The following is an 11,414-nucleotide window of genomic DNA, read 5'->3' as shown; positions in this document are numbered from 1 at the left end:
GTCCTTCTCTTCATTAGACTAGACATTCCTAGTTCCCTTAATTGTTCATTGAATGGTTTATCCTCCAGTCCCCTTATCAAGGTTGACTCAGCCTTCCATCCTTCCGAGGTAGGTAAAATGAGGACCCAGATTGTTGGGGGCAATAAGCTGACTTTGTAATAATGCCGCTTGGGGTGTGTGTGAAAGCCCTAATAAGCAGGCATATACATAGAATGAAGGCTACTGCTAAGTTTGTAAGCCGCCCTGAGTCTTCGGAGAAGGGTGGGATATAAATGGAATAAAAATAAAAAATAAAAATAAAATCATCTTTGTTGCTCTTCTCTGCACTCTGTCTAGGGATAAGAGCACCCCCATACTAAAGGGTCAGTTTTTAGCCCTCTTTGCATGTGCTGTTCTACACGTTGCATCTGTTTCCAGTTTCCACTTAGAACAGGGAAAGTATTAGGAAATGCCCTGGGCTTCCTGTTGGTGCTTAATTGATGGATCGGTCCTACATATAGACACCCTTTGGCGACAGCTTAAAGGACTCTGTTTTCTTTTAAAGTAGCCCTCTTTGAAGCAAACCATTTGCAATTAACAGCAGAAAAACATAAAACTCTCTAACCACGGGTTGTCACAATTATACGTTTTATAGATTCGTTCCTGTTGGAATTGCCATGTTGTGGGTTGTTTTTTTTATCCTTGCCCCTTTTTTCCCCCTCCAAATGATTTTTCCCCTTAATTGCAAAATGCTCTGGAATCAGCATTTTTGATGTAGGGCATTCATTAAAAGGGCTGAGTTTGGCAGGTTAAAGTCACCTCCATTCACACACTGAGGAAGTGGTAGCTCTGGAACCCCAAAATTCTGGATTCCATTCAAACCCACATACTAGAGTTTTTGGCGTAAGGAAAACTCAGTAAAATCAACTGTGGAGTTTGGAGGTTTCCCCTTCCATCAAGTTTAGCAGCTGTACAGTAGTTAGATGGGCAGCCCTATAGATGGTTTAAACCAGGGGTGTCCAAGCTTGGTGACGATAAGATTTGTGGACTTCAATTCCCAGAATTCCCCAGCTAGCATGGGAGTTGAAGTCCACAAGTCTTAAAGGTGTCAAGGTTGGACACTCCTGATTTACACACACACACACACACACACACACACAGAGAGAGAGAGAGAGAGAGAGAGAGAGAGAGAGAGAGAGAGAGAGAGAGAGAGAGAGAGAGAGAGAGAGAGAGAGAGAGAGAGAGAGAGAGAGAGAAACCTACCATGGAGGTTGTTTTTTATTTGAATCTTCCAGAAGCTACACCATTGGAACAGGTTTCTAAGTTGAAGAATGTATAAATAAGGAAGCAATTGCTTTTGAGTATTTACAGAGGGCTCTGTTTGCAGCAGAATGACTAATCTTTTCTAACTGGAAAAGCTCCTAGTGCTTTTCACGATGAACTAAAAAGTATTTTAAAAGGAACATCTTTTTTTAAAAAAAGATAATTACCTGGAGCCCGTGTGCTCACTAGGCAGCCTGTCCTTGCCTCCCTATACCCCTCTAGGCGTGCTTTTCAAAATTTAAAATATTGCTGGGTGCCTGTCCATTGCAGATGTTCTTTCTGAACTAGAACCAGATCTAATGTAAGACTGAGCATTGCATGAATTTTAAGTCTTTTTTTCCCCTAAAAAAACAAGCAAGGTTAAACTCAGTTCAATCCCTCGCCTGCTTCCGAAGCCCCTGAAACTCTTGCAGGATAAACAATCAGCCAAAACACAATCCTCATCTTGGCAACATGCACTAAGCATGGTGTGTTATTCACAATCCAGGCCTAGTACCCATGCAGGCAATTCCTGTTGAGGTCACTGTTTTCTCCCACTAAAAGAGCAGCGTAAAAACCTTTGTCACAGACCTTCGTCTTCCAAGCTGCTTTTCCTCTGGAGGCATGGACGTCACTTAAAAATATATTAAAACTAAATATTTTAAAAAAGAATAGCATATACTATATACTATATATTATACAGCCTATTAAAAACGAAAGAGAAGCCCTTTCTCCGTGAATTTGAAGGTGCTTTGTTAGCAGGCCTAGCTGGATGTGACTCTGTGTATTATTTGGAGGCATTAATTCAATTCTATTACAGTCGAATCCAACTGTCTGGTTTTCCAGTTGTGGAGGAAAGAGAGCAGTGAAAGAAACATTGGAGTTTTTAATTTGTCACCGATATCTGATACGAGCAATTTGGAGAGATGCCTCGAAAAAGTTAAAGACACGCTTGTAGTCATTTTATAAGAGTTAAAGTGCGATAGATTTAATAGCTTATTGTTGTTTGCATATGGTAGATTATGATTGTTTTTACTTTTATACCTTGTATTTAGCTCTGGGAAGTCGGGGAGGGGGGAAGGGGAGGGAGGGAGGTGTTGGGGTGGGTTGGGAAGAGGGGAGGGGGTTGGGAGAGGTTTTGTTTTGTTAAAGATAAAATGTACTGAAAAACTTTTCAATAAAAAAAAAGAAAAAGTTAAAGACAGATGAAAGGAGTTTTCAAGCTGTGTTTCAGGCTTACCTTGGCCTCAGAGAATTCTCCTAATGCACTATTGCAGGTAAATTCATTCTGAGGGATTGGCAAATATGTTGCCACTCAATTAATAGGTATGCAGAATTAGCATTCATTTCAAAAGATTTGGACTTACAGTAGAGCACATGTTTTCACTCTGGGGTTGGCTCCTAACGCAATAAAGGATGTGCAAAGAACAAGAACGTAAGAGCCACTTTGAGGATCAAAGGCCAAAGCCGATTTTACTCCAGAAACTTTAGTTTTTTTTCACAGCGGTCAATTAATATCTCCAGGGTATTCCCAGCAGGAGAGCCTCTTCCTCCACTGTTCCCCTTGTAGCTGAAGTTGGGGATTCATTTTCTCCAACCTGACATAACAGCGAGTCTTCAAAACCAAAAACCTGCGGCAAGCCTGTCTTCTGCCAGTTTCTTCAAGTTAATAGCCATCTACCACATTTGTAGCAATGTATTCCAGAAGCTAATTATGTTTTGTGGAAATAAATATTTTTGGTTGTTTCAAACAGCTTCACTGGATGATTTTTTTTAATTCTAATGTTTGGAGGGAAGGAGAACAACTTCTTCTTGTCCATGTTCCCTCCGCCAAGTGGGATCAAACGTCATTTCTCATAAGGAGAAGGAGAGCCTATATCATTCTGGACAAAGGGCTGTCCATTCTCTTCTTAAAAACCTCCAGTGTTGGAACACCCACAATTTCTGGAGGGAAGCCATTCATTCTGTTGATTAATTGTTCTCACTGTCAGGAAATGACAGAAGAACAGAGTTGGAAGGGACCTTGGAGGTCTTCTAATCCACCTTCCTGCTCAAGCAGGAGATCCTATACCATTTCAGATAAATGGCTGTTCTTAAAAGCCTCCAGTGATGGAGCACCCCAAGCTTCTGGAGGCAAGCAGTTCCACTGGTTAATTGTTCTCACTGTCAGGAAATTCCTCCTTAGTTCTAGGGTGCTTCTCTCGTTAATTAATTTCCATCCATTGCTTCTTGTCCTGCCTTCAGGTGCTTTGGAGAATAGGTAGACCCCCTCTTCTTTGTGGCAGCCCCTGAGATATTAGAAGACTGCTTTCATGTTATCCCTAGTCCTTCTTTTCATTATTGGTTGTCCTTTTCTGCACCTTTTCCACCTCTGTCATCTCCTTTTTTGACGGTTGTGACCAAAACTGTACAAAATATTCCAGATGTATATGTCCTGTAGATTTACATTAAGGTTCTTTCTCTCTTGGCAATATTGTTTTCATATCTTTCCTAACAATGTGTAGCATGGAATGTGCTCACCCCCCAGATATCACCCATTGAATGAACATCCTCACCGAGTTATCCATTATAACATTTTCCAGGTTAATTACAGTCAGTTAAAACCCTGTTAATATCTATATCTCTCTATCTATCTCTCTATCTCTATAACTATAGCTATTTATTTATTTATTTATTTAGTTTTATATACCGCCCTATTCCCGAAGGACTCAGGGCGGTTTACAGGGCAAAATTTAAAAGACAATATAAAAGTTGAAATAGAAATAGAATTAAAATCTATATACACACACAAAAAAAAAAATCAGGGGCATTCTTCCAATATACATGAACTTACATTTATTTAAACTAATTACATTTACTATTTGGTTGACCATTGAGCCAGTTAACAGAGATACTTTTGGAAATCTTCACGATGCTAGATGGACCAACGTGAAGACCGGAGAAAATCACTTCCTTATTTTCTAGGGAACTTTTCTATGGCTTTCTCCCCAGATTTGGTACCTTCCAGATGTTTTGATGCTACAACTAGCAGAATTTGAGGCCCTTGGGAGTCCCAGTTGCCAATCAACTTGTTCCAATACATCCTGAAGGTACCCTGTGGGCGAAAACTGAGTCAATCTTCATTTACCAAAATTTGTTGCAGAGTTTCTGTGTGCCTTGTTTCATTTTGGCTTGGTATACCATGCAAATCCAGCCGTTGTAGTCTGTGCAAAAGAAAAAAACAAAACAACCCTGCACTTTTGCCCCCAAATGGGAAGGGATAAAATGGGGGGCCTTAAACCATGCAAGGCATAGTAACACACTCTCCTACCACGACCAATGGGGGCGAAAAAATTAACAGAGTTGGGTGGGTTTGGGGTTTTTAGAAAGGTGTAATCCCAACCCCCATCCTTCATTGTTCCCAATAAAAAGGCTTCAAAACTGGAGGGCACAGATCCAACTTCTTAGCATAACAGTGAATTTGGCCCCATGTGGAACTCTTCCAGACAGCCTCCTGACTGACCGACCGCATTCCGGCCTCCACCCAGAGAGTTGCTGTTGTCTCGAGGGAAGCAAGTTAACCATCTGACATCTCTTTCTCTCTCGGAGCCAAGCCATATGCCCTTCTCTGATACATCTACCAGCAACAGGGATGGGGGGGGCGGAGATGAGTGGGAGATGGAGGAAGTGGCCTGGTGTGTGTGTGTGTGTGGGGGGGGTATTAATAAAAGGGGGCTTGAGTGCCTTCTCAGGAGGGAAGGAATGGGACCCCGGGCAATTCTTAGTTGCTACCCCTCAGCGTTTCTCATCATGCATGGGAAAACGGCTGTTATTGGGGTCCAGCTGCCAGGAAATTTCTGGCTCGAAATGAAAGCCACTCGGGAAGGGCTTTTCAGCTGGCCCAACCTGTGATAAAGGACAAGGAGCAGGAAATTAAAAGAGAGAGGTCTGGGGCCTCGGGCTGCATCCTGTGGAAGAAGGCACGCAATGGAGGGATGGAGGAGGTGTGGGATAATTTTCCATTTGGAGGAGCTGAAGGGGATGATGCCAAGGGGTGTGTGTGTGTGAGAGAGAGAGAGGGAGGGAGAGAGAGAAAGAGAGAGGGGGGGGGAAGAAAAAGAAAGAGAGAAAGAGAAAGGAAAAGAGAGAGAGAGGGAGAGAAAGAAAGAGAAAGAAAGAGAGAAAGAGAGGGAGAGAGAAAGAGAAAGAAAAAGAGAAGAGCAACAAAGATGATTGGGGGACTGGAGGCTAAAACATATAGGGAACGGTTGCTGGAATTGGGTATGTGTAGTTTAATGAAGAGAATGATGAGGAGTGACATGATAGCAGTGTTCCAATTTCTCAGGGGCTGCCCCAAAGAAGAGGGAGCCAAGCTATTCTCCAAAGCACCTGAGTCCAACCACCTGCTCAGGCAGGAAACCCTATACCACTTCAGACAAATGTCTGTCCAGTCTTTTCTTAAAAACTTTTCTTTTTTTCCTTTTTCTTTTTTGTAAATATGTTTTATTGATTTTTAACACAATCACCTTAACATTTGGTAAACAGCGTGTTGTCTGGCTTAGTATTTACAAAACAATCGATAACAATTAATTTCTATAATTCTGCAGCCCGTATAATGGCTTTGCATGATTTTTCTCTTCTTCCAATCATATTCCCTTTTTTTTTGCCAACCTTAAATTAGTGCAGTTCTTATTATTTGAATAAATGACAATTAAATGTGGACCTTTTTCTCATGTCTCTGCAAAATAATAACCACATCAATATAAAGCTTCTTTTCTAATTGCCTCATCATAGAGCCTGTTTACAGAATTCTTATTTAAGTTTGTTTCCCCCACAATATTCAAAGCATTCTCACTGGTTAAGATTGTCTCCAAATTAGTTACACTTAAGTAGTTCAGTCTTTTTTTTTCTCATACAAGCCATCCCAACACTTTTACATTTCTCATATCTTAAAAAAAACAAAACAAAAGGAAAACAAACAAACAGAGAAAACATTTCTTTTATGTAAACCAGGGGTGTCAAACTCAATTTCATTGAGGGCCGCATCAGCATTGCAGTTGCCCTCAGTGGGCCGGGTGGGTGTGGCCAGGGTGGGCGTGGCCTACTGGGTGGGCGTGGCTAGAGTGCGTATGGCCTACTGGGTGGGCGTGGCCAGCTCTACATCGTTCGCATCAAGGGTGCCTATGGGGGCCTGGGCAGGAGTGGGACAGCTCTGAGGGTCTCTGGCAGGAGGAGGGTCTCTGGGCCAAGGCCAAGGCAGTGGGGGCCGTTCCCTCACTGTTTCCAGGATGGCTTTGCAGGCCGCATGAAACCACTTCGCGGGCCGGATCCGGACCCCGGGCCTTGTGTTTGACATGTCTGATGTAAACCATCCCAACATTTTTACATTTCTCATGTCAAAAAACAAAACACAAATGGAAAAAAGAAAGAAAAAAATAGTATGCTCCTTAAAGGGTTCATCCCTCTTAAGGTTTTTCAGGCTACCATGTCCGGTTCCTCATTCCTTGTGCCTTTCTTTCCCCCTTCCCTCTCTTCCTGCTTCCCAGTTTATTATTATCCTTCCCCCCCCCCTGAGTATGTGGGGTTTCTCCCAAAGAAAGTTTCGGTTTAAAAGAGTCGGACAAAATTTAAGGGAGAATTTTTATAACATGTTTTATAGATGGCATTTAGATCCCCCAAAATTAGCATGTATGTATCCAAATTGTCAGCCCAAATGTTGGCGATGTGGTTGTGATGACGCAACGTATTATCATGTATGGTGGACTTGTAAAAAAAGTTAAAGCTTTTTGGATTAAAATTTGGTGGAATAGGCAGAAGATTTTTTAAGAGAAAGATAAGATTTTTTTACCACAATTGTTTTTGTTGGGTATTATCACGGATTGTACTGCTATAGAAACCAAATTGATGTTGAATTTAATAACAGCTGCAAGACTTTTGGTAGCGCAATACTGGAAGAAGGAGGACCTACCTACTATTGAAGAATGGACTTTGAAAGTTTCGAACTTGGCAGAAATGGCTAAAATCTCGGCATACGTGAAAGATCGTTCGCAACAGAGATATATAGTGGAATGGGAAAGATGGATTGATTTTATTCAGGACAAATATGGGACTACAAAGTATCATTTAGTATTTGAATAGTTATTAGTTATTGTAATTAGAGGCTATATTGTTTTTCTTTTCTATGGCTAAGGAGAGTTAAAGTGCGATAGTGTAATTATAGTAATTAGATTATTTTAGAGTAAGATTGTATGATGTAATACCCTGTATTCAGCTCTGGGAAGTCGGGGTGGGTGGGTGTTGGGATGGGAGGGATGGGGAGAGGGGTGGGGTGGATGGGGTATACGTTTTAAAAATGTATTTTAAAACTTTTCGATAAAAAAATAAAACAAAATAAAAGAGTTGAACCAAAGTAAAGCATGAGATGCAGAAAGATCAGAAAGTACTAAAGGTATGGTGGGTGGGCACATTGACAACCATCCGTAGGTTTCTTTCCCGGCATCTAGGGGGTTTATTTATTTATTTATTTTTATTCCATTTATATCCCGCCCTTCTCCGAAGACTCAGGGCGGCTTACAAGCTTAGCAGTAGCCTTCATTCTATGTATATGCCTGCTTATTAGGGCTTTCGCCCCCCCCCCCAGCGGCATTATTACAAAGTCAGCTTAATTGCCCCCAACAATCTGGGTCCTCATTTTACCTACCTCGGAAGGATGGAAGGCTGAGTCAACCTTGAGCCTGGTGGGACTCGAACCTGCACTAATGGCAGGCAGCTGGTGTTACTTAAGGAGGCATTAGCCCACTACTCCACCAAGGCTTGTTACCTAGTCCTTCCTCTTGCTCCAGGTAAGAAGCTGAGCTGGATGGAAAGTTTGTGGTCTCCAGCAATATTCTTCAACCGGTTCTTTTTGCACCATCTCCACCTGAGCCTTTGATCAATTCTTCTTCTTCTACAGCCATGTCCCAAAGGTCCTGAAAGGCAACTGGACTTGTTTGGCTTTTTCCCTTGAAAACATTTCGCTTCTCATCCAAGAAGCTTCTTCATCCAGGAACCGAAAGAAGCTTCTTGGAGGAGAAGGGAAACAATTTCCAAGGAAAAAAGCCAAGAAAGTCCTGTTGTCTTTTGGAAAAGCACCTTTTCCTTTGTAGGGTTTCACCCACTGTTTCTCTAGAAGCATTTTGGGGCAGAAGGTTGTAAGCGAGTGTCTTAAATCCTGCTTTTATGGTATCTTTGTCTGGTTTCATGCCTCATTCTAAGTTCGTGTTCTGCTTCGTTTCCCACAAAAGGAAACCCTCCTATTAATGTGATTAGGTTTTCATTATCTCTTGCCTTGTGTTTGATCATTCTAATTTAAAATAGCAACAATTGATGGTGAATGACGATGGTGATGATAACCACCATTGCAAAAAACAACGACGACGATAACAATAATAATAGAAAGGGTGATTTAATTTCTTACCGATTGTTTTTCCAAGAGCTAATCTACAGAAACAGAACAGTTGGGTCTCCTTTCACGCCAGTGAGACTAGAGAGATGAGACAGAAGAGAACTTCTAGTTCTTCAAACAGAAAATCCCCCCCAAATCTGGGGGGAAAACTGTATCATGAAAGATTATACACATTAATTATACAAAGTGAAGGGGTGGAAAGAAATTGTTATTTAGTTAATCAGCTCTTCCCTGCCCCACGGAGCTTGCATCATTGAGCACTTGTGAAAAGATTGGGTATAAATGCTTTTAATTAACTTTGGGTTCCGTAATCATCTGCAGAACAGGAGTGTTTTCATTAAGTAAAGGATGACAACAAAAGGGTAAAAGCCAAATAAATCTCCAGCAGTGAGAAGGAGGTAGACAGGAACCCTGTGTTACACAAGAGTAGGGCCAGCAGGAAGTTTCAACCATGCCAGCTGAGCCTTTATATTCTAATGTGGTCTAACCTGGTTCTCTTGTAAGTTTTTTTTTTAAAGATTATGTATTCACTCTGCTAAGATAACAATGTCTAAAATATATATCCCTCTGAATGGGAGCAAATCTTTAATGTAACATTTCTTGAGTGAAAGGTATTAATAACGATCACTCAGACTAACAATCGCTCACAAAGGTTACCTATTACAGGGAAGTCCTCGACTTAACGATCGCAGTTGAGCCCAAAATGTATGTTGCTAAGTGAGACATTTGTTAAGCGAGTTTTGCCCCATTTGACAACTTTTCTTGCCACGTTTGATAAGTGAACCACTGCGGTTAAGTTAGTAACAAAGGTTGTTAAGTGACTTTGGCTTCCCCATTGTCTTTGCTTGTCAGAAGGTTGCAAAAGGGGATCACATGATCCCGGGGACACTGCAACCATCATAAATATGAATCAGTTGTCAAGCATCTGAAGGTAGATCACAATGATTATGGGGATGCTGCAACGGTCGTAAGTGTGAAAAATGTTCACAGGTCACCTTTTTCAGTGCCGCTGTAACTTCAAATGGCCACTCAATGTTGTAAGTTGAGGACTACTTGTACCTTGATCTGAGTTAAGTGGAAATTAAGAAGTTGATTGATTGATTGCCATCAAGTTGGTGTCAACTCTTAGCCAATGAATAGAGAGACGCTCTTCAATCTGATCCTCCAAGTCTTCTAACAACGCACCAGCCAACATTGCTGTGATCAAGTCCATTCATTGTGCCATTGATTCTCTTCCTGATTCTCCTGGTCTTTCCATCCAACTTTCCCAGCACTGGAGACTTTTCAAGAGATAGAAATGTTAGATATTTTGACTGTTTCATACTTTGCTTCCTTATATGCTTCATTGCGCAAAGTCATGGTGGTGCAATGGTTTGAATGCAGAATTGCAGGCTGAGTCTTCCCCATTGCCACGAGTTCAATTTTCACTGACTCAAGGTTCATTCTGTCTTCCATTCTTTAGAGATTGGTAAAACTAGGACCCAGATTGTTGGGGCCAAGATGCTGACTCTGTAAACTGCTTAGAGAGGGCTGTAAAGCACTATGAAGTGGTATATAAGTCTAAATGCTATTGCTATTGCTAGCTAATAAATAAAACAACACCTCTGTTTTTCAAGTCTAGGTGTTCCAGACTTTAGGTCATTTTTCACTTCACATTATCTAGATATGTTGACGTTCCAACTTAAGCAACTCACCAGCCAGAGCAGCAAATACCTCCAAGTTGTATAAAGTGTGCCTTAGAGCATTGGATTTGAAATCATAGAGCGAATGCCCTAAAGTACACTCACTATTTTTCCCACTATTAATCTTTTGTTTTGTTTGAAATCGCCAAAGAGATTAAGCAGATGTGAAGTTAGAAAGGGCTCCTGTATGTTGAACACCATATTTGCAGTCATACCCCTTGCACAAGCAGGAAACCCTATACCATTCAGAGAAATGGTTGTCCAACCTCTTCTTAAAAACTTCCAGTGATGGAGCATTCACATCTTCTGGAGGCAAGCTGTTCCACTGGTTAATTGTTCTCACTGTCAAGAAATTTCTCCTTAATTCTAGGTTGGTTCTCTCCTTGATTAGTTTCCATTCATTGCTTCTTGTCCTGCCTTCAGGTGCTTAGGAGAACAGGTTGACCCCCATCACTTCCCAGCACAGCAAACAATCACACACTCTGATGCCATTAAGGCTTTGGATGCCATAGTCAGGGTTGAAGGATCTGTGAGCTTCTACCTGTTGCTCAACTACAGTTCTCAGTGCCCCCCATCAATTGCCGTGGTGGCTGCTGGGAATCATAATTTGCAAACAACTCAACAAGGCAGTTTTCTTCCCTAAAGATATCTGAGAGTAAATTTCAGTGCATTTAGGAAGACTTGCATCTGAAAGGACACACTTGGGATGGCACTGTGAGACGTTTGATGCATGGAAGCAATTCTCTTTTTGTTCTGCTTGGAATACTGAGAAAGTCAGGATAAAAGGAATGTCACCAAGGGTTTTCTAATGGGTTGCGCATTTTGAAATGTTATGACATTCACAGGATCATGTGTTTGTGTATGCTGGAGGAGCCAAAAGCTATTGCATCCTAATTTTGAACATAAAGTTCTGCCTTCCACTGAGACACAACCCCCCCATCCCCCCCCCCCCCGATGGTCTGTTTTGGCAGACTTCTCCAATCTACAAGGGATGCTTTTTTCAGCTTTGCAACTGCAGGTAGCTGCAG

This window comes from Vipera berus (assembly GCF_964194415.1).
Source record: "Vipera berus genome assembly, chromosome: 12".
Taxonomy (NCBI): Eukaryota; Metazoa; Chordata; class Lepidosauria; order Squamata; family Viperidae; genus Vipera; species Vipera berus.
The sequence above is the reverse complement of the archived record's forward strand: the minus strand, read 5'-3'. Positions refer to the sequence as shown.